General features: G+C 37.5%; 1 protein-coding gene and 1 pseudogene across 1 annotated transcript in view; one reads left to right on the plus strand and one right to left on the minus strand.

The window, feature by feature from the left end:
- NBDY (negative regulator of P-body association) overlaps positions 1-16,375 on the plus strand; it is a 72,358-nt gene extending 55,983 nt beyond the window's left edge. Inside the window, exon 2 of the mRNA XM_049767392.1 lies at positions 16,128-16,375. The gene's annotated coding sequence lies outside the window, so the exon portion shown is untranslated. The remainder of the gene's footprint in view (positions 1-16,127) is intronic.
- Positions 2,576-2,704, minus strand: LOC125999729 (uncharacterized; annotated as a pseudogene).
- Positions 16,376-22,828: the final 6,453 nt, after the last annotated feature.

Consider the following 22,828-nt stretch of genomic DNA (forward strand, 5'->3'; position numbering starts at 1 on the left):
GTGAGAAAACTGGCCTCCTGAATTCATACAATCAAATTCCCCTGAAAAGACTCCTCCAGCAAATGCCTTTAGAGTTTCCTTCAGTGGGGATTTGATTTTATCCAAATGGCTGACCAATAATGGCAGAGCCAAAACTGCAAGGTCTGCCTTCCATATGTCTCACTGCTTTCTTGCCAGTCTTCACCTAGAACAAAGATGGTTTCCTCTTTACATGTGAAAGACCCACCTAGTCATGAGGGTGGTCTTAATTTCCCAATAACTGTGATCTCATCTGGCTTCTTCCTCTAGCTCCACTGAGTGGCTTGAAAATATATAAATGTTCCTCTTAACACCCCTTTTGCTATGTCCCACAAACTTTAATAGCTCATTGAACATGCTCATTTCTTTTTGTGAATCTTTCAATTTTCTTTTTGATCCATTGTTTTTTGTTTGTTTGTTTGTTTTAAGTAGTGAGATGTTTGATTTCTAGGTTTTAGAGTCATTTCGACATTTCTGTTTGTAATTCACTTCCATTTTCAGTGCATCATGGTCTGAGAAGATAGTTGATATAATTTCTATCCTCTTGACTTTATGGAGGTATGCTGTGGCACAGTATGTGGTCTACTTTGGAAATTGTCCCATGTGCAATTATGTGTATTATCAAGTATGTGTAGTAGGCTTTAGGTAGATGGAAAGCTATATAGATGTATGCCAACCCCTCTCTTCCATTTCTTCCTTTAAATTTAGTATTTCCTTATGTTTCACCTGAGTGATCAAGAGTTGATAAAGTAGTGTTGAAGTCCTCAACAATTACTTTGTTGCATCAATGTCTTTCTTCAAGTTTATTAGCAATTGTTTTAAGTATTTTACCTGGCCCCTCATTGAATGCATATATGTTTAGGAGTGTGATTTATTCCTAATCAAAATATCCCTTTGTTAAGAAATGCTCCTATTTGTTTTAACCTTCGTGAGCCTGAAATCTATGTTATCTTATAATTGTGTAGCCTGTGTAGCCTTTTTCAGGGAGTCTGTCATTCTATTCTGTCTGTTAATTATTGCATTTGATTGCATTAGTTAGTATTCTTAATAATATTCATATATAATTAATATTATATACTTATGATAACAGCTATTAATGATAAATTATATTACTTACAATTATATGATTATGATATAGTATATTTTATATTAATTCAGAATTATATAATTATTAATCAGTACATTAGTTATTGGCATTGAGAAAGATAATTGTCATGGAATTTTCCCCATCACTTTATAGAAGCTTACTATGTTTGTGGTATTTGTCTTATTTCAGTTATTTGAAAGTTGTTTTTTGAGTCTATAAAGTTCCTGTTCGTTTTTTATTTATGATGTTCAGTACCCTTCCTTTAACTCTGGCTGAGAGTTTGACTGGTAAAGTATTCTTGGGGAGGTGTTCATATTCATTGAGATTTTCACTATATTCCACCACTGCCTTCAGGCCTTGAGGGTTTTCTTTGGTAAATCTGCTTTAAAATTTAAGGATGTTCCTTTATAAGTTATTTCCTTCTTCAGTCTTCTGCTTTAAGAATTATATTTCTTCTTGAAGAATCTCTTTCCTGCCTGGGAACTGGTAATCTCTGCCAGCATGGGGTTCGGCAGGCCTCCGCCATGCCAAAGGCCTTCTTAAACAGGCCTTGGGGTGTGCGGGACTTGGGTGACCCCAGAACCCTCTACTGCCTTGCTCCGGATCTCCAGGGCTTCCCCTGGACCACATGCCTGGGCAAGCCAGCGAGGTGTGTCCCTTGGAGGAGCTTGAAGGTTACCCTAGGCTTTCCCCCATTCCCCACCTGGCTCCTTAGGGAGGGTTTGGATGGGGACTTTGAACTTCTGGCCTCCCAGCTCTTGAATGATCTCTTTCCTTCCTGGGAGCTGGGAATCTCTGCCAGCACAGGGTTCGGCAGGCCTCCGACATGTCAAAGGCCTTCTTATCCAGGCCTGGGGGGGGGTGCGGGACTTGGGTGACCCCAGCACCCCTCTACCGCCTTGCTCCGGATCTCCGGGGCTTCCCCTGGGCCACATGCCTAGGCAATCCAGCGAGGTGGGTCCCTTGAAGGAGCTTGAAGGTTACCTACCCTACACTTAACTTTTGGGTGCTGAGAGTTGCTCGGTTGCACTAAAGCAGTCACTGGTAATTTCTTACCAGTCTATATGTTCAAAACCGTGCAGGGGTACAATATACATTAATAGTACTCCTTATCCTTGAATTATGTTTTGTGTATGCAGAATGTCCATTTTGTACTCTGCTTTTCACACATCCCTACAAAATCTTATTTTTCTCTTTAACTCTCTCACATCCTACCATCATTACTCCACATGTACCCTTTTTAACTCCAGTACTGCAGAGTCCTAAGTCACAGACTAAAATGGTGCACTGGAGTTAAAACCCCCCAACTATTTCAAAAGGCATAAAATAGACACGTATGTCTTTTCAATATTTTATGTCTTTTCTTTGCTGAATATTTTCTTTTTTTTCTGTTTAAAGTTTAAGGGGGGAGAGTAGACTTTAGACAACTTGAAAATTTTATACACAATTACATTTTTATCAACTGCACCAGTTTCTCTGTTCAGCCATTTCATATAGGAGGAGGATACAAAGAAATCCTCCTTCTTCAGATCATGGCCATTTTACTCTATCCCACAAGCATAGCCACTAAGCTGAATATTTTCTTATACAGTGATGATTTTCCCCATTTTTTATATTTTCTTCTCTTTGTGAACTCTTCAATAGGGAATTTGGTGAAAGAGTCCCTCAGTTTAATGCTTATGTTTGAACCAAGTGATGAGTATTGTTGGACGTGTTCTTGTGCCCCAATATGCACCGATAACACCACATGGCTTTATTTCTTGTTTGCATAGGCACATTAAAACATGAAAACACTATGCAAACAAATAAGTTCTTATCTAATAGAGATGGGAACACACAAATTTTGTAGTGCATGGGACCTTACACCCTGAACATTGACATAATGACCTGGCCCAGGCCTCAGAAGAATGGGCATTCTCCATTCACCCCTGATCTAGGGAAGCCATCTACAAAACATCCAAGGTTGTCTATAACATCACCTGCAAGCAACAATCTACCAGGGAAGACCCTACCGCTGCTCTGACATCGACCTACTCAAAAGAGACTTCCCTTAACCCTGAGAAGACTTAACAAAAACGACCTGCTTACTGGACAGGGCTTTCTGCATTGCCCTTTAATTGTGAGGTGAAACTAGAGGATGTTCCACACCAGCCTGACTTTAATGTAGGATATGCAGATTGCAGGATCTTTAATACAGAAACCTGATGCCAACAATAGAAACTGCATGAAAAATAAAACTGTATTGGCACTACAGACAATGACTTGGATTGAACAAACTAGTTTGCCTGGAGCCTAGAGTTGGTCTAATGCCAGGAAACTTCAAGGGTAGGGTCTCCTTGTATTTAGGCCAAGGCTTTTCATTTCCATGTCTCCCTTATTTTGGTGGGCCTATGCAAACAATATATGCCACTCTAACACCGTTTATACTGTGCTCCTTTGACTCTAAACCTTGAAAAACTAATTAAACTTTTGATGTTAACTTAAACTAATATGCATGTGCATGAAAATGTAAAAAAATACTATGCCTTTAATGTTTAAGGAGTCACATAAATTTCATGGCATTAGATTACTTTGTGTACTGCTAAGAAATGTTATAATGTACTACAATCTAGGGACTTGTGGACAAAGTAATTGTACTTGGGTTCTGTTTTATTTTTTCTAATGTTCTTTTACTGTAAGTTCAAAATTTAGGCGTCAGCAAGGGGATTTCTTCTGAGAACTCTGTTTATGGATGATTGTCCTTCCACTGTAACTTTACCTTGTCCTCTTTGTTTTCATCACTGTTCTTATAATTAAAAATAAAAAATTAAAAAAAGAATTATATTTCTATCTGTAATTTTATCCTTTTGATTAAGAAGTATCTTGGAGACTTTATTTGGATCTCTTTTAGCTGGTACCCTTCAGGAATACGGGATCTGGGTGTAGATTTTTTTCAGTTCTGGGAATTACTTAGCAATAGTATCTATTTTTGAATTTTTTTTAAATTAAAGGACCTTGGTTTACACAGTTATTGGTAGTTGAGTTTTAGGCATATACTATTTAAACACCAACCCCACCACCAGTGTTAACTCATAACACTAATGCTTATCCCGTACTCCCCAATATAATTCCCTCACCCCAACGTTGGTAGTCACATTAAATTTTTGGTTTTTTTCAGCTTGCTCATTTTACTGATACTGAATCAGTGCTTTGAATGTATAGCTGTACCACTTTGCCTCATTCCCAATATAACTGAAGCCCAGGGCCTCATTCACTGATTACTTCCCTTTCTCAACTTCCTCCCCACCTTGATTTCTTTTCTTTTCTGTTTTCTTTTTTAGGCTCTGGGGTCGAGTGATCTCAGCATTCCACATTTATTACATTATGGTTCCTAATATAATTATTTTATATACCACAGATCATTTAGATCACTCTTTGATTGTATTTTTTGTTCCAACTTAGTTCACTGATATCTTCCAGTTCCAAAAAGGTTGTAGCAAATTTCATTATTTCATCATTCTTTCTGCTGCATAACATTCCATTATATATGTATCACATTGTGATAATACATTAATCTCTGGCCCATAAAACATACCTATGTATAATCAGAAGGATAAAAATTGTTCGAATTACCTTCTTCGAGCACAATGCACTGAAATTAGAAGTGAACTACAACGGAACACAAAGAAAAACTTTAACACTTAGAAATAAAATAGCTCACTACAAAAGAAACCAAGAGATGAAATCCAAGAAGATATCAAAAGATTCCTGAAAAAAAATGCAAATGAAGACACAAACTATCAGAATTTGTGGGACACAGCAAAAGCAGTACTAGGAAAGAAATTTATAGCTTCACAAGCACAAATAAGGAAGGAAGAAGGAACCTACATAAATAACTTAATGACAACTTATAAAATTAGAATGTGATCAATGGAAGGAATAAAAATAGGTAGGCAGAAGGAAATAACAAAGCTTAGAGCAGAAATTGATGAAGTGGAAATCAAAAAAAATTCAAAAGATCAATGAAAGCAAAAGTTTGTTCTTGAGAAAGTCAACAAAATCGATAATCCAGTAATAAAACTTACAAAGAAATGGAGAGAAAAATAATAAACTTGATAAATAATAAAATTTAATAAACTGGATTAGAAATGAAAAGGGGGAGATGACTATAGATACTACAGAGATTCAAGGGTAATCAGAGAATATTTGAGAAACCATGCCACAAAACATGAGAATCTGCAAGAAATGGATAAATTCTTAGACTCTTATAATCTTCCAAGTTTGAAACAGGATGACCTAGCATATCTGAACAGACTTATAACTTTTGAGGAAATTAAATTGTTAAACAAAAGTCTTCCTAAAAACAAAAGTCCAGACCCAGATGAATTCACTAACAAATTCTTTCAAACATTTTAAGAAGATCTACACTACTACCAATGTTTCAGGCTCTTCCAGGAAATTGTAAAAACAGAAACACTCCAAAATAGTTTTTATGAAGCTAACATATCCTGATACCAAAAACAGAGATGCTACAAAAGAGAGAAAACTAGAGATCAATATCTTTGATGAACACAGTTGCAAAGATCCTCAACAAAATCCTAGCAAATAGAATCCAACTCCTCATCAAGAAGGTCATACATCATGACCTAGTAGGTTTCATTCCATGGATGCAAGGATGGTTTAACAAACCTAAATAAATCAACATATTACACCATATCAACAAAAGAAAACTAAAAAACATTCAATCATATCAAAAGATGCAGAGAAAGGATTTGATAAGGTCCAACAGCTATTCATGATAGAAACTCTCAACAAGATGGGAATGGAGGATTTCTTGATCCCTGTGGAAGACTGCTGAGAGAGACCTCAGTAAACTTAATCAACTTAACCCCATCAAGGATCAACGACCAGTTGGGAGGAGCGCGGCTGCTCAGCTTTGCTACCTATATCTCCCATATCTGCGCATATCTCCCAGACCATGATCCCCACCACAACATGCAGTAAAAGTCACAATACCAGTGTGTAAATAGGGAAACAACACCAGACAACAGCATGCACAGAGAATGAAGATGTCAGCTCTGATGTCCCAGAGAGTACCAATCACATAGTTAACCTCTCAGACAAGGAGTTAGAGTACTAAATGGAGGATGTTCATAGAACTCAAAGAAAGAATAGATCATGCTGAACAGAAAACTAAGATAGAAATCTGAGAAGTCCAAACTGAAATAATAGGACTGAAAAAAATCAGTAGATGAAATTAAAAACTCAATGGAAGGCCTCTTCAAAAGAGTAACAGCAGCCGAGGACAGAATCAGTGAGCTGGAGAGAGGCAGAACAATTCCATACAGCAGAAGAGGCTGGGAAAGAACCTTAAATCAAATGATCAGACAATGGAAAAATACTCAAAGGATGTGAACAGGTGAAAATAGAAGTCCTTGACAAATTTATCAGAAACAATGTAAGAATAATTGGAGTCCCAGAGAACCAGAAAGAAAATCACCAGGTAGAATCAATAGTCAAGAACATCATTACTGAGAAACTACCAGAGCTAAAGATGGCATGCAACCAAATCCTGTATGCCTGAAGAGTATCAGCTAAAAGAACCCAAAGAAAAGCTCCCCAAGACACATCCTCGTCACAATGACAAATCCCAAAGTTAGGGACAGAATACTGAAAGCAGCAAGATCAAAAAGGGAAATTGCATTCAAAGGAGCATCCTTAAGATTTATAGCAGACGTGTCACAAGAAACCCTCAAGACCAGAAGGCAGTGGTGGGATATAGTGTCAAAAATTAACAAAATAAATGCTTCACCTAGAATACTGCACACAGCCAGGCTCACTTTCAGGTTTGAAGGAAGTATACATAGATTCACAAATAAACCGCAGCTCAGAAACTTTACAGACACAAAAGCAGCCTTAAAAGAAAAACTGAAAAGTCTACTTTAAGACAAGACAGACCAACAGACACAACAAACTTCTACACAAAGATAACACTAAATCCCATGACAATTCTCTCTCTCAATATCAATGGACCTAACTCACAAGTTAAGAGACACAGAGTGGCAAAATGGGTCAAAAAGCTGAAGCCAACATTCTGTTGTCTACAACAAACATATCTAAATAAGCAGAAAAAACATTGACTCAAAATAAAAGGCTGGAAGAAAATAATCCAAGCAAACAACTCTTTTAAAAAAGCTTGAGTGGCCATATTAATATCAGATGACACAAACTTTAAACTTAGAAAAATTGTAAGGAACAAACACGGTCATTTCTTACTAATCAAAGGATATGTACAGCAGGAAGAAGTCACTTTTCTAAATATATATGCACCCAATGAGAGACCAGCAAAATATTTAATACAATTGTTGGCAAACCCGAAAGAAGACATCAGTAGCAACACAATAATAGTGGGAGGCCTCAACACTGCCCTATCACCCCTTGATAGGTCAACCCAGAGAAACCTGGTTGTTGTTGTTGTTGTTGTTTTTCCATGTTCTTGTGCTTTGTTTTGTTTTTATTTCAGGACCGTGGTTATTGTGTGGTTGTTATCTTTATTGCTGTAGTGCTTTTCCAATTTTTTTTGATTTTTAAAAATTTTTTGTATTGTTGTTTTTCTTCCTTTCCCTTTCTTCTTTTAAATTGCTATTTATACCCTCAAGGACTCCTCTCATTTTTTGCTTGCTTGATTTTGGGGGGGGGGATTTTGGATCACACCCGGCATTGCTAAGGTGTTACTCCTGGCTCTACACTCAGAAATTGCTGCTGGCAGGCTCAGGGGATCATAGGGGATGCCGGGATTCGAACCACCGTCCTTGTGCATGCAAGGCAAATGCCTAACCTCCATGCTATCTCTCCGGCCACGGTTGTTTGATTTTGCCTCATTTTTTTCTTCTTTTCTTCAAAAAGAACCACATAAATTGAACCATATTGTTTCACCTCACAAATGGAGGGGGAAATAATGAAGGGTTCCAAGGCCAAACAATCGTATGAACATTAAATAGAAATAAAAATATGGGGCCGGGCGGTGGCGCTGGAGGTAAGGTGCCTGCCTTACAAGCGCTAGCCAAGGAACGAACAGCGGTTCGATCCCCCGGCGTCCCATATGGTTCCCCCAAGCCAGGGGCGATTTCTGAGCACATAGCCAGGAGTAACCCCTGAGCGTCAAACGGGTGTGGCCCAAAAACCAAAAAAAAAGAAATAAAAATATGATCAGACTTAAACACCAAACCCAAAGCCAATGACAACAGAATCATACCCAAACTACAACATGCTAGACACAGATGGGACCACTTATACTAGCAGCCCAAGGGCTAAAGGAAGGGGATATGGGTTGCATGCTGGGAACAGGTGTAGAGGGAGGAAAACATTGATGGTGAGAAAGCCCCTGATTCAATGTCGCTATGTACCTAAAATATTACTATGAAAGATTTGTAATCCACTTTGGTAAAAATAAAATTAAATAAAGAGGTAATCAGAGACTACTTTGAGTAACTATGCCACAGAACATAAAAACCAGGAGGAAATTGATAAATTCTTGAACTCCTACAATCTTCCCCAGTTAAACCAGTATGATCTAGATTAGAATATCTAAGTAGACCCATCACTACTGAAGAAATTAAAAGAGTGATTAAACATCTTCCTAAAAACAAAAGCCCAGGCCCAGATGGATTCACTAATGAATTTTTTCAAACCTTTCTAGAGGAACTACCCCTAATTCTTTTCAAGATCTTTCATGAAATTGAAAAATCAGGAACACTCCCAAATAGTTTTTATGAGGCTAACATCACCCTGATACCAAAACCAGACAGAGGTGTTGCAAGAAAAGAAAAGAACAGGCCAGTATCCCTGAAGAACACAGATGCAAAGATACTTAACAAAATTCTGGCAAATAGGATCATTCTAGCAAATATGCCTCATCAAGAAGATCATACAACACAACCAAGTAGGATTCATTCCAGGTCTGCAAGGATGGTTTAATATACGTAAATCAATCAACGTAATACACCATATCAATAAAAATTAAAATAAAACCCATATGATTGTATCAATAGATGCAGAGAAAGCATTTGATAAGGTCCAACTCTCATTCTTGATAAAAACTCTCAGCAAGATGGGAATAGAAGGAACTTTACTCAATATAGTCAAGGCCATTTTTGTTATCAAGGGAATAGAAAGGGAAAAAATGGAAACTTTGTTTAGTAAATGTGATATATCAACAAGAGCTTACTTACCTGTAATTGGATTTATATTTCTAAGTTGCATGTGGGCATGAGAACTATCTGAAAAAGATAGAAATTGAAACATGACTATTTACAACAAAATAATTACAATGAAATATAAACTCTGTAGTCAGGGAATAGGAATGAGGTGATCTTTTGATATTTTCTGCTGATGTAGGAGCTTTGTAATGTCAGAATTTTTCTATCTTATTGCTAACTAATATAAATAACAGCTATCTAGTATCTTATTTGTTCCAAAAAGTAAAACAAAATAAAATAAATGACTAAATTCCTACACAAGCTTAAAGAAATGTGTAAATGGAGCTAAGTTCCTTGAGGTAAAGATAGTTTTTAAAACAATGAAAATTTAAAATCTTTCTGGGATTTAAATTTGATAAGTCCTTGTATGGCACAGTGGAATCCATAGCTTTTTTGAGAGTATCTTCTTTGGAAATGTAAATGTATTCTCTACCTCTGATGATGAAGTTTCCTGCAACCCAGTTGTTGTCAATTTTCACCTAAATAGGTGAGTTATTTTATCTTTTGGGTTCTTAGGTCTTCCTGAAAATGTTTTTCAGTGGTTGTGTTGGTTCTCCTTGTGGTACATTTAGAAAATTCAGAGCAAATGATATTAATAGAAAGTCAATTGAAGATATTCCCCATTTTTTATTTTTCATTAATTGTGTTTTAAGTATTCTATGTGCTCTTTCAACTATAGCTTGTCATGTGGATTGTATGGTATCCCTGTTATGTGCTATATCTGCCACTCATTGCAAAAGGCTTGGAAAGTTTTTCTGGTACATGCTGGTCCATTATCTGTCTTGAATGTATTAGGAATTCCCATAACTGAAAAGCATTACAATAAAAAAGTGCAAACTGCTTTAGCTCTCTCTGATGACAATGGATTGACCATATAAATTTTTAAAAAGTGTCAATGACCACATGCAGGTATGGTTTGTTTGAGAAAGATGGGTCACATTCATTTGCCATAGTTCATTTGTTCTGAGACTACAAGGGTCAGCTACTGCCACATGACTTTTATAGTGCAGAGGAGCACACAGACTGAACAGCTCCAGATAATATGTCTAGCTTGTCTTTGTGGAATTCAATATTGTACATGAAGGCAATGAGCATTTAGATGCAGAGCATCATATTTTTCCATGTGATATCAATGTTGGCATTACCAATGATCAGCTAATTCATTTCCTAGAGTCATTGGACCAGGGAAACCAGGATGGGAGCGTATGTACATTATGTAACCAGGTTCTGAGTGCTTTTGTAATATTGCATGTAATAAATGCCCCGGGGCATTTATTTTTCAAAGTGAATTTCAGAAGTGTTTGATCCACTTCTTAAAAAATGTCGTGGGTCTTTTTATGCATTTTTATGCATTTCCCCTTGTACCTGACCATCACATTATGTTTTAATTAGTCTGCTTTCTTTATTTTATTGTTTTAATAACTTTGTGTCTTGATGTTGTTTTGCATCTGTTTTGTTTGGTGCTTTTTGGGCATCTTGAATCTATGCAGAAGCCTCTCCCCATAAAGTGTAAAAGTTTTGTTACTATTTATTTCAATAGTTATTCTTCCACTTTCACATTTTTGTCCTGTTATTATGATTTATAGTATATTATTGTTGTTATATATCAGGAATTTTACCTTCTCTCCATATCACAACGAAGAAAAGACACTTGCATTCCTATTGCAGCACTATTCACAATCGCCAGAATTTGGAAAAATGCAAGTATCTAAAAAACAGATGAGTGAATAAAGAAACTGTAGTCCATCTACACAATGGAATACTATGTAACAGGGTAAATGAAGTCATGAAATTTGTTTATACATGGAAGGATATGGAGAATATCAGGCTGAATGAAATGAGTTAAAAGAGCTAAGGATAGACATTGAATTAATGCACTCATCTGTGTGATATAAATATAGTATGATAATAATTTCCAAACATAATACAGATGAGGTCCAAGAGGACTCACCTATGGTAGTAAGCTTGCCACTAAGAGTGGGGAAGTGAAGTTAGAGAAAAGAAATAACCACTTAGGCCAATAATATTTGGAAATAACTCTGGTGAACTGGGTGCTGAAAGGAGGTAGTAGTGATGTGCATGATAATCCCTTCAGTAACCTTATTTAAAATCACAGTTCTTAAATGGGAATAAAGGAAGAGTGAAAGCCAGCAAGAGAGAGAAAAACAATGAGACCATAGAGGTAGGCAGGGGGATGGCAGGTGGAAGGGGGAAAGCGAACAAGGGACTCTGACGGTGGGAAATGTACACGAGTGAGAGGATGGATATTGGACATTGTATGACTGAAACTCAGACATGACCAACCTTGTAACTGTATCTCATGGTGATTCAGTTAAACTATTTAAAATGTCAGAAAAAAATTACCTTTGAATACAGAAATGAATGCAAGGTGTTTTTCTTTTCTTTTGCTAACTATCGTTGGTAATGGCAGCATCTTGTCTTTATTGTTGCTGATAACAATTCTCTTGCTGAATTCTGGTGCAGTGGCTTGCTTTTTTGTTCTTTATGTACTTTAATTTCATTTTTGTGGGCTCATATTCTGAGTCATCATCCTTGAGCTAATGTATTTCTCCTCTTGCATGTTTTTATTCATGCAGTTTGATCTGAGGTCTTCCTCTATGATTTTTTTGAAATTGAGATTTTTCCTGCATTTCTGTTCCTGTCTGCCAACACAGCTAAACTCCTTTGCCTTTTTGTCCTTTGGTTGTCTGTCTGCAGGTTCTATTAGTTCACCTTTAAATGTCCAGATCTAAGTTATTTTACATGAATCTTATTTGTTGTTTTTGTTTGTGATGTCTTTTTCTAATTATTGCCATGTCCCTGCGATGATGTTTAATAGACAAACAGGTGTAGGTCTAGTTACTCCCATTTCATAACCTAAGTTGTTGTGAAAGTATTCTAGGACTGTGAACCTTCTATAACCCAACAGCCTGAGTGTTAGTGCGTTTGAAGGTTGACATGTAGTTGTGTTAATGTCCACATGGCTTTGGGTCAGCATGATGACTGGGGCCTCTTCTGGAAACTGAAGCATGTTTGGAGGGCAGTCATTTTTTCATTTAAACACCATGGTTACAAGGTTGTTCATAATACAGTTGTTTTGTTTTGTTTCACAGATAAAGTTGTTCATGATTGAGTTACATTTATACAGTTTACAACAACCTTCACTCCTACACATTTCCTGCTAGTACTGTCCATAGTTTTGGAGCAGTAGCCTTGGGGATGAGGCTCAGACTGGAAGCTGGGATAGGAGGAGACACCTTGTGATTTATCTGTTTAAGATGGAGGTAGGTTAAGCTGGAGCTTATCTAGAAGGATGGTCTTAGGGGGTGGGCTGGTGGTACTGGGGAGTCATCTGTAGGTGGATGAAGGGCTCCTTTCAAAGCTTAGGCTAGGCTGGGTTCTTGGAGCAGAAAGCAGCATCTAGGGATGTATCTGGCTAGTGGTCTCAGCATTTTATACTATGCCAGTTATCTCCTGCTCTATGCTATAAGACTGGTTTTTATACTCTGAGGCTCTGGCACCTGGAATTACTTAGCACTTGGCAGTCCCAGAGTTAGTGATATATCTGCCATGTTATGTCTGCTATATTCATTGATACTTTTGGTTTAGTCTTAATTCCTCATCTTGGGCAGACATGTGAATCCTTATATTTTCTGTGAAGAAGCTTGTTGGAATACTGGAGATAGGAGTGTTCTCAATTTCTTGAAAATTTCACTGATGGGACTGTAGCTTCCATCGTTAAAATCCTAAGTAGGACAGATTTTGGATTGGTTTTGTAGCCTGTGGCTGTGGCAGCTATTATCATTTAGCATGGGAGGCATAGAGACAAAGGATTCTGCCTACAGTGCTTTGTAAATGTATGGGATTTACCTCAGACTTCTAGAGGTTACCAAAGCTAAGGAGAAAAGGGAAAGGGTCTTTGGGCAGTGGTGGATGAATATTGACAGTATAAATATGGTGTAGAGTATTAAAAATTTACCTGTAAATATTTACTCATGAAAATTTTGAAAAATTGCGAAATTTGAGTTTAGTTGCTACACCAGGTTTTAACACTAAAATAGATATTTTGCCCGTATTAGAAAAGCATATTAGGGTCCCGGTGTGCCCCAAAGTTTGATTCCTCCCCAATTTATCTCTCTATGACTTCACAGTTCTTTATTTTTCTTAGTTATTATCTGTAGCTCTGGCACTCTTCTCCCTGTTCTTTCAATGCCACAACATTTGAGCACACAAACTTAAATAGCACTTGAATTGATTATATATTATATGATAATAAACAAAAATGACTTATATGAGATAGAATTATTTTCTGGTTGTTTTCTTTTTTGTTTTGTTTTGTTTTTGGGCCACACCCATTTGATGCTCAGGGGTTACTCCTCGCTAAGCGCTCAGAAATTGCCCCTGGCTTGGGGGGACCAGATGGGATGCCGGGGGATCGAACTGTGGTCCTTCCTTGGCTAGCACTTGCAAGGAAGATACCTTACCTCTAACGCCACCTTGCCGGCTCCATTTTATTTTTTCTAATAAGGTTTATTTTTTATTTCTTACTAAAATATTTAAGCACCACGATTACAAGCATGATTGCAGTTGGGTTTCAGTCATAAACAGAACACCCCCCTTCACCAGTGTAACTTTTCCACCACCAATACACCCCTTCTCCTATCCCACCCCTGCCTGTATTCGAGACAGGCATTCTACTTCTCTCACTTATTAACATTGTCATGCTAGTTTTTAGTGTCCTTATTTCCCTAACTGGACTCACCACTCTTTGTGGTGAGATTCTTATTGTGAGCCAGTCCTTCTGGCCCTCATCTCTATTGTCTCTGGGCATTATTACAATAATGTATTTAATATTTCTTAAAGCCCACAGATGAGTGAGACTGTTCTGTATCTATCTCTTTCCCTCTGACTTATTTCACTCATCATATAGATTCTATGTACATCCATATATAGAAAAATTACATGGCTTCATCTCTCCTGATGGCTGCATAATATTCCATTCTGTATCTGTACCACAGTTTCTTTAGCCATTCATCTGTTGAAGGGCATCTTGGTTGTTTCCAGATTTGGGATATTGTACATAAAACTGCTATGAATATAAGTGTGAGGAAGGCATTTTTGTATTGTATTTTTGTGTTCTTAGGGTACATCCCTAGGGGTGGTATAGCTGGATCATATGGAGTTCAATTTCCAGTTTTTTGAGGAATCTCCATATTGTTTTCCATAAAGGCTGGACTAAATGGCATTCCCACCAGTAGCAAATGAGAATTCCTTTTTCTCCACATCCCCACCAGCACTGATTGATCTTATTCTATGTGATTTGTCTTTGTGGTGTGAGATGGTACTTCATAGTTGTTTTGATTTGCATCTCCCTGATGATTAGTGGTGTAGAGCATTTTTTTTCAAGTCCCATTTATTTTTCGCTCGTGGGGCAATGTCATCTTTTCAATATGAAAAAAGTAAGTTCAACACAAAATAGAAACTTGAAATGTAGGGTAGGACATAACCAAGAGAAAACGTAGTAGAAATGGAAAAGATCAATGTATAGAGCATTTTTATGTGTTTTTTTTGGCCATTTGTATCTCTTCTTTGAGAAAGTGTCTGCTCATTTCTTCTCCCCTTTTTGATGGGGTTTGATTTTTTCTTGTTAAGTTTTGTCATTATCTTGTATATTTTTGATATTAGCACCTTATGTGACGGGTATTGAGTGAATAATTTCTCCCATTCTGCAGGTGGCTTTTGTATCCTAGGCACTATTTCCTTTGAGGTGCAGAAGCTTCTCAGCTTAATATAGTCCCATATGTTTATCTCTGCTTCTACTTGTTTGGAGAGTGCTATTTCTGCCTTGAAGATGCCTTTGTGTGTTTTACCTATGTGTTGTTCTATATACCTTATGGTTTCAGGTCTGATATCAAGGTCTTTAATCCATTTTGATTTGACCTTTGTGCATGGTGTTAGATGGGTGTCTGAGAGCATTTTTGCAAGTGGCTAACCAGTTGTGCCAACAGCACTTGTTGAAGAGGCTTTCCTTGCTCCATTTTGGATTTCTTGCTCCTTTATAAAAATGAATTGATTGTCTGGGGAATTTCTGTTAGTTTTAATGGTAACTCCTTGATGTGGCATATTTATTCATGTGTATGTATGTGTCCTAACACCAGGATATATCTTTTATAATTGAAAATAATTAAGACATATTAAGAGGACAACATTTGCATAATATATGATATAATGATTTATATTTAAAGCTTCCTTTCTAAAGCTATTTTACTCTAAGTACTATATGTTTATATATTTTGAATACATCTGCCTCATTTAATGAGAACTGATACATGTGCTTTCTCCTGATTAGAAGGAATGGAGAGGCATGGGAGTATTTTCCAGTTGTTTCAATTATATAGTATAATTACATATATATTTGTGTAAATAATTGCATTGTTTTTAAAGACTACAAGGATTCACTGATGGGGATGAGGACAGAATGAGGCCAATTTCATCAAAACAAGAAACAAATTGGACATCTTATAAAAATATTCCTGTGGTGCTGGAAATAGTCTATATGATGGGTGAATATTGTGCAGATAGATAAGTCAAGTAGAAAGCTTGATATTTGTTAGTAGTATTTTATCACTTGGTTTAATTTTTATGAAAAAACACTTAATATTTCATCTTTTATAAACTGCATATAATGAAAAGTTGAGAATATTATTTACCAAAATTTCTGATTTGTATGCTAATTTTATTTATCAATATGAATTAATAAAATGTCCTCTTTTTATATCTTTCAGTCTTACTATGTAATCAGCTTAACTTCATCATCTGGATTTGGATGAAACTTAAGATATGACCAAGATCAGACGGTAGTTCTCTAAGATTGAAGTGCAAGGCTAAATCATGGTGAATTACGAAAGCAAATAATTTCTGTGATATGTTACCCTAGCAGGAAAACAGCACTCTTGGTGACACCCAATTCTTGCTGTATGATTTTTAATTCCTATATATCCATTATGGTCCAAATAAATTTTGTTTTTCATTACTGTGTTACATCTCTTTGATTACTAGCTAGTAAATTGTGAATTTTCAATAAAATTTTAAAATGAGTTTCAGATATAAAATATTAAAAGAATAAGGATATTCCCTCCAAACAAGATCCAGCCATATGATTTGTTGGGTTAATACTGGTTTTCATGGTAAACAACTTTGGTTTCTGGTCTTTCCCCCTTTCTTTACATTCAAAGACTCACCTAGGTAGGACATGTTCCAAATACGCTCCACCAGCCTATGGAAGTGCTGTTGGTACCTAATAAAAACCGGTTTTGGTGAGCTCTAGCTCACACATTCCATGAAGTGGAAGTCTCCCAGAACACACAAATTTCACCCTCTTTAGCTTGGTTTGTATTTTTCCTGGGGTGACCCCTACTCCAGACCCAATTTTCTTGGGGTGGAATTATGGTGTATGGAGCCTTACATCTGGTGCATTGAACAGGGACCTGAGAAAAAAAGACCTGAACAGTAGTGAGTGACATGATCCCTTGGTGGATCAAGGATATGATATATCTTTGTTTTTTGACTGGAGGTACTATGCCCTTTATAGGATACCCTTTACCTTTAATAGAATGGTGACATACATGTAATGTGCCTTGATGTTATTCTGATGCATTCATGTACATCTCTTATTTCAGATCTACATGCCATACTCTTTAAAATGTCTTCTGCATTAGGGAGTAAAAACACCTTCCCAGTGATGATGCACTCTTGAATTAGAGGCCATCACAGAGCCAATAATTTGTTGCTCTCCACTGGTATTAAACCAGAGAGACCACTATCTGCCAGGTTTGTTACATCAAATGAGGGAGATGATCATGACGAACTGGCTAATACCTCATTGGACTCTGCATCTGAAAGTGGCTTAATATAAACATCATCTACTCTTCCTCCACCACAAACCCATAGAGACCACCCGAGACATAGCTCCAGGAAAATCTCACAATTACCATCTAGGCCCCATGAACCTCACTGTTTCTCTCCTAACCATCTAGAGAATAATTAGCCTCCATCTTATGAGGGCTTGCATATGGACTCAGCAGGTTTAAAAAGGCCTGAACCTCAACATCCCTGTAGAATACTGACTAGCTTACAGGCTGGAGTGAGAGTGTACTTTGGACTCCTCAAAATTTTTATACAATTGCTAAGATCTCCCTGAACCTTTCAAAATATATGCAGTGGAAAATATGGCTTAGTGATAAGGCTAAGAAAAAACACACACTAGGTCACTCTGGAAGTGGAATTTCAGGGGCTCAGTTGACTTGTGAAATGTTGATGTGAGAAGAGCAGTATACTGACATAAGAAATCAAGCTGCTCTACCTTGTGCTCTCATAGCACAGATCCAGAAGATAGCATTGTGGGCTTGGGAAAAAAATGAATGCTAGTGCCAAATTTATACAAAGATTTTTAGGGAGTTTCTGAGCCATATGCAGAATTTCTGGGGAAACTGACAGATGCAATCCAATTTGAGTTAAAATAAGGAAACAAAGCAGCACCTAATAGCTTTGAGAATGCCAAATGAAGACTGCCAGGTTATCTTTTGCCCTATCATAGAGGTACAGAAGGTACATATTATGAGGTACATAAGAGCTTGTCGAAGTGTTGATTCTATTAAACACCAGGCATGCATTCATGCTATTTGAGGCCTATTCTACGTGAAGCCAAGCTCAGTGTAATCAGAATGAATTAACTATCCCCTGTGAGCCTCTCACATTATCACCCCTTCAAGGGCACCACCTGGACCTTGTCTGAGGTGTGGCAAGGGAAAACATTGGGCTAGAGAATGTCACTGGTCTGGTAAGTTAGTCTCAAAAAATGGAGAAGAGACCAGCCTCAGGTTTCACAAGTTCAGAGCAAATGTTTTAACTGTGGTAAACTGGGGCATTTTCATAGAAAACTCAGTAATCCTCCTGGACCTGCATTCTTAAAACTACAGCACAATCATCCAGTCTTGGGAAACTGGGTAAGGAGCCAGTCCCAGGCCCTACAGAATCAAGGGACATTCTTATTGTGCCACCACTCCCCAGTCTGGACCAACAGAGATGTGATAGATTTTTTTTTGTCTTTTCCAAAATTATTTTTATTTTTAAATTATCTTTATTTAAACACCGTGATTACAAATATGATTGTAGTTGTATGATAACAGTCATATAAAGAACACCCCCCTTCATCAGTGCAAGATTCCCACCACCAATTTTCCAGATCTCCCTCCTCCCCACGATGTGATAGATTTGCTGCAACCTGCTACTGCAGGAAGTTGTGCCTTGAATATATCCTGAGGCTATACCAGAACACTGGCTGCCCCAACAAATTAAAATTTGGCATAAAGGGGCATATTCCACCAGGCACTATAGGCCTGTTCCTGAGAAGAAGCAATCTGACTCTTAAGGGAATCAATGTTCATGTAGGGGTAATAGATTCTGATCATATTGGAAAAATAATCACCTTCAGTGTGATCTGTTTGAACTTTTGAGAAGGGAGAGTTCATTGTCCAGCTTTTGTTGTAATTCCTGGCTACTCTTATTGCCCTAGAATTGGAAGCTTTGGTAGCACCAACCTCTTTACAGCCTCTGATGATCCTCTGATGGTCTTTACCTCTAATATTACAAAGTCAAATTCCCACTTCTCATCCTTGAGATTCATGTTAATTTTAAAGGCATTTTTGACACAGATGCCAATGTTTCTATCCTCTCTTTGCAATACTGACCATGGAAGAGATACCTTATGGCCTGCAAGGAGTAGGTTCATTGTTTTCTTCCTTTGTCTGACAAATGCATTGGTCCAGAAGGACATGTAGCCACCTTCCAACCATATGTAGCTCCTCTGCTCCCAAATTTATGCTGTCAAATCTACATGAACATTGACATGCTCAGTACAATATTCCTCTCCATCTCATTCTCTGGCCCCTAATTCAAAGGCCATTTTTTAAATATGAGCTACTGTGGGACAATGCCCACCAGCTCTTGGCATTCAGTGGAAATCTCATGGTGCCATAATGGCCCCCTTTAATAACAAAAGTATAAATTTTAGTAGATTTGACAGGAACAGCTTATGCTGGGGCATATTGAAACCTCATTTTCAGAATGAAATTCTATTTTGGTACACAAAGATGTTAGGCAAATTGAGGTGGTGAATTGATTTAAGGGAAGTTAATTTTATGGTTCACTTGGGTGCCTTGCAACCCAGCCTGCCTGTCTTTGTGGTTATTCCTTAAAAATAGCTGCTTATTGTGATAGACTTAAAAGACCACTTCTACAACATACCCATACATTTAAAGGACTGTAAATGCTTTACATTTTTCCAGTTTTTCTCAATAATAGAATGCCTCAGCATAGATTTTATTGGACTGTTTTACCTCAGAAAGACCAGTTGACCTACCAAACAATATTTTGTTGATGTGGTTTTATGCTCGTCTCATGCAAGGTTTCTCCATGCTTATATTATTCACTATATGTATGACATCTTGCTTTCATGTTCTAATGACAGGGAGCTTAGAGGTTACATGAGGTTGTGATGACATGCTTGCCAGCAACCAGTTTTCAGGTAGCCACAGAAAATTCATATGCTGCCCCACATATGAATATTTGAGCTGTGTCTGGAATACACTAAAACATATTCTAAAAAAAATTTCCACCTAACAGAAATATGTCAGCACTCTTTTTTTTTTTTTTTAATTTTTTTTTATTTAAACACCTTGATTACATACATGATTGTGTTTGGGTTTCAGTCATAAAAGGAACACCACCCATCACCAGTGCAACATTCCCATCACCCAAGTCCCAAATCACCCTCCTCCCCACCCAACCCCCGCCTGTACCCTAAACAGGCTCTACATTTCCCTCATACATTCTCAATATTAGGACAGTTCAAAATGTAGTTATTTCTCTAACTAAACTCATCACTCTTTGTGGTGAGCTTCCTGAGGTGAGCTGGAACTTCCAGCTCTTTTCTCTTTTGTGTCTGAAAATTATTATTACAAGGGTGTCTTTCATTTTTCTTAAAACCCATAGATGAGTGAGACCATTCTGCGTTTTTCTCTCTCTCTCTGACTTATTTCACTCAGCATAATAGATTCCATGTACATCCATGTATAGGAAAATTTCATGACTTCATCTCTCCTGACAGCTGCATAATATTCCATTGTGTATATGTACCACAGTTTCTTTAGCCATTCATCTGTTGAAGGGCATCTTGGTTGTTTCCAGAGTCTTGCTATGGTAAATAGAGCTGCAATGAATATAGGTGTAAGGAAGGGGTTTTTGTATTGTATTTTTGTGTTCCTAGGGTATATTCCTAGGAGTGGTATAGCTGGATCGTATGGGAGCTCGATTTCCAGTTTTTGGAGGAATCTCCATATCGCTTTCCATAAAGGTTGAACTAGACAGCATTCCCACCAGCAGTGGATAAGAGTTCCTTTCTCTCCACATCCCCGCCAACACTGTTTATTCTCATTCTTTGTGATGTGTGCCATTCTCTGGGGTGTGAGGTGGTATCTCATCGTTGTTTTGATTTGCATCTCCCTGATGATTAGTGATGTGGAACATTTTTTCATGTGTCTTTTGGCCATGCGTATTTCTTCTTTGTCAAAGTGTCTGTTCATTTCTTCTCCCCATTTTTTGATGGGGTTAGATGTTTTTTTCTTGTAAAGTTCTGTCAGTGCCTTGTATATTTTGGAGATTAGCCCCTTATCTGATGGGTATTGGGTGAATAGTTTCTCCCACTCAGTGGGTGGCTCTTGTATCCTGGGCACTATTTCCTTTGAGGTGCAGAAGCTTCTCAGCTTAATATATTCCCATCTGTTAATCTCTGCTTTCACTTGCTTGGAGAGTGCAGTTTCCTCCTTGAAGATGCCTGTAATGTCCTGTAGTGTTTTGCCTATGTGCTGTTCTATATATCTTATGGTTTTGGGGCTGATATCGAGGTCTTTAATCCATTTGGATTTTACCTTTGTACATGATGTTAGCTGGGGGTCTAAGTTTAATTTTTTGCAAGTGGCTATCCAATTGTGCCAACACCACTTGTTGAAGAGGCTTTCCCTGCTCCATTTAGGATTTCCTGCTCCTTTATCAAAAATTAGATGGTTGTATCTCTGGGGAACATTTTCTGAGTATTCAAGCCTATTCCACTGATCTGAGGACCTATCCTTATTCCAATACCATGCTGTTTTGATAACTGTTGCTTTGTAGTACAGTTTAAAGTTGGGAAAAGTAATTCCTCCCATATTCTTTTTCCCAATGATTGCTTTAGCTATTCGAGGGTGTTTATTGTTCCAAATGAATTTCAAAAGTGTCTGATCCACTTCTTTGAAGAATGTCATGGGTATCTTTAGAGGGATGGCATTAAATCTGTATAATGCCTTGGGGAGTATTGACATTTTGATGATGTTAATCCTGCCAATCCATGAGCAGGGTATGTGTTTCCATTTCCGTGTGTCCTCTCTTATTTCTTGGAGCAGAGTTTTATAGTTTTCTTTGTATAGGTCCTTCACATATTTAGTCAAGTTGATTCCAAGATATTTGAGTTTGTGTGGTACTATTGTGAATGGGGTTGTTTTCTTAATGTCCATTTCTTCTTTATTACTGTTGGTGTATAGAAAGGCCATTGATTTTTGTGTGTTAATTTTGTAGCCTGCCACCTTGCTATATGAGTCTATTGTTTCTAGAAGCTTTTTGATAGAGTCTTTAGGGTTTTCTAAGTAGAGTATCATGTCATCTGCAAACAGTGAGAGCTTGACTTCTTCCTTTCCTATCTGGATTCCCTTGATATCCTTTTCTTGCCTAATCGCTATAGCAAGTACTTCCAGTGCTATGTTGAATAGGAGTGGTGAGAGAGGACAGCCTTGTCTTGTGCCAGAATTTAGAGGGAAGGCTTTCAGTTTTTCTCCATTGAGGATAATATTTGCCACTGGCTTGTGGTAGATGGCCTTCACTATATTGAGAAAGGTTCCCTCCATTCCCATCTTGCTGAGAGTTTTGATCAAGAATGGGTGTTGGACCTTATCAAATGCTTTCTCTGCATCTATTGATATGATCATGTGGTTTTTATTTTTCTTGTTATTGATGTTGTGTATTATGTTGATAGATTTACGGATGTTAAACCAGCCTTGCATTCCTGGGATGAAACCTACTTGATCGTAGTGGATGATCTTCTTAACGAGGCATTGAATCCTATTTGCCAGGATTTTGTTGAGGATCTTTGCATCTGCATTCATCAGTGATATTGGTCTGTAATTTTCTTTTTTGATAGCGTCTCTGTCTGGTTTAGGTATCAAGGTGATGTTGGCTTCATAAAAGCTATTTGGAAGTGTTTCTGTTTGTTCAATTTCATGAAAGAGTCTTGCCAAGATTGGCAGTAGTTCCTCTTGGAAAGTTTGATAGAATTCATTAGTGAATCCATCTGGACCTGGGCTTTTGTTTTTCGGCAGACATTTGATTACTGTTTTAA

This window comes from Suncus etruscus, chromosome X (genome assembly GCF_024139225.1).
Source record: "Suncus etruscus isolate mSunEtr1 chromosome X, mSunEtr1.pri.cur, whole genome shotgun sequence".
Taxonomy (NCBI): Eukaryota; Metazoa; Chordata; class Mammalia; order Eulipotyphla; family Soricidae; genus Suncus; species Suncus etruscus.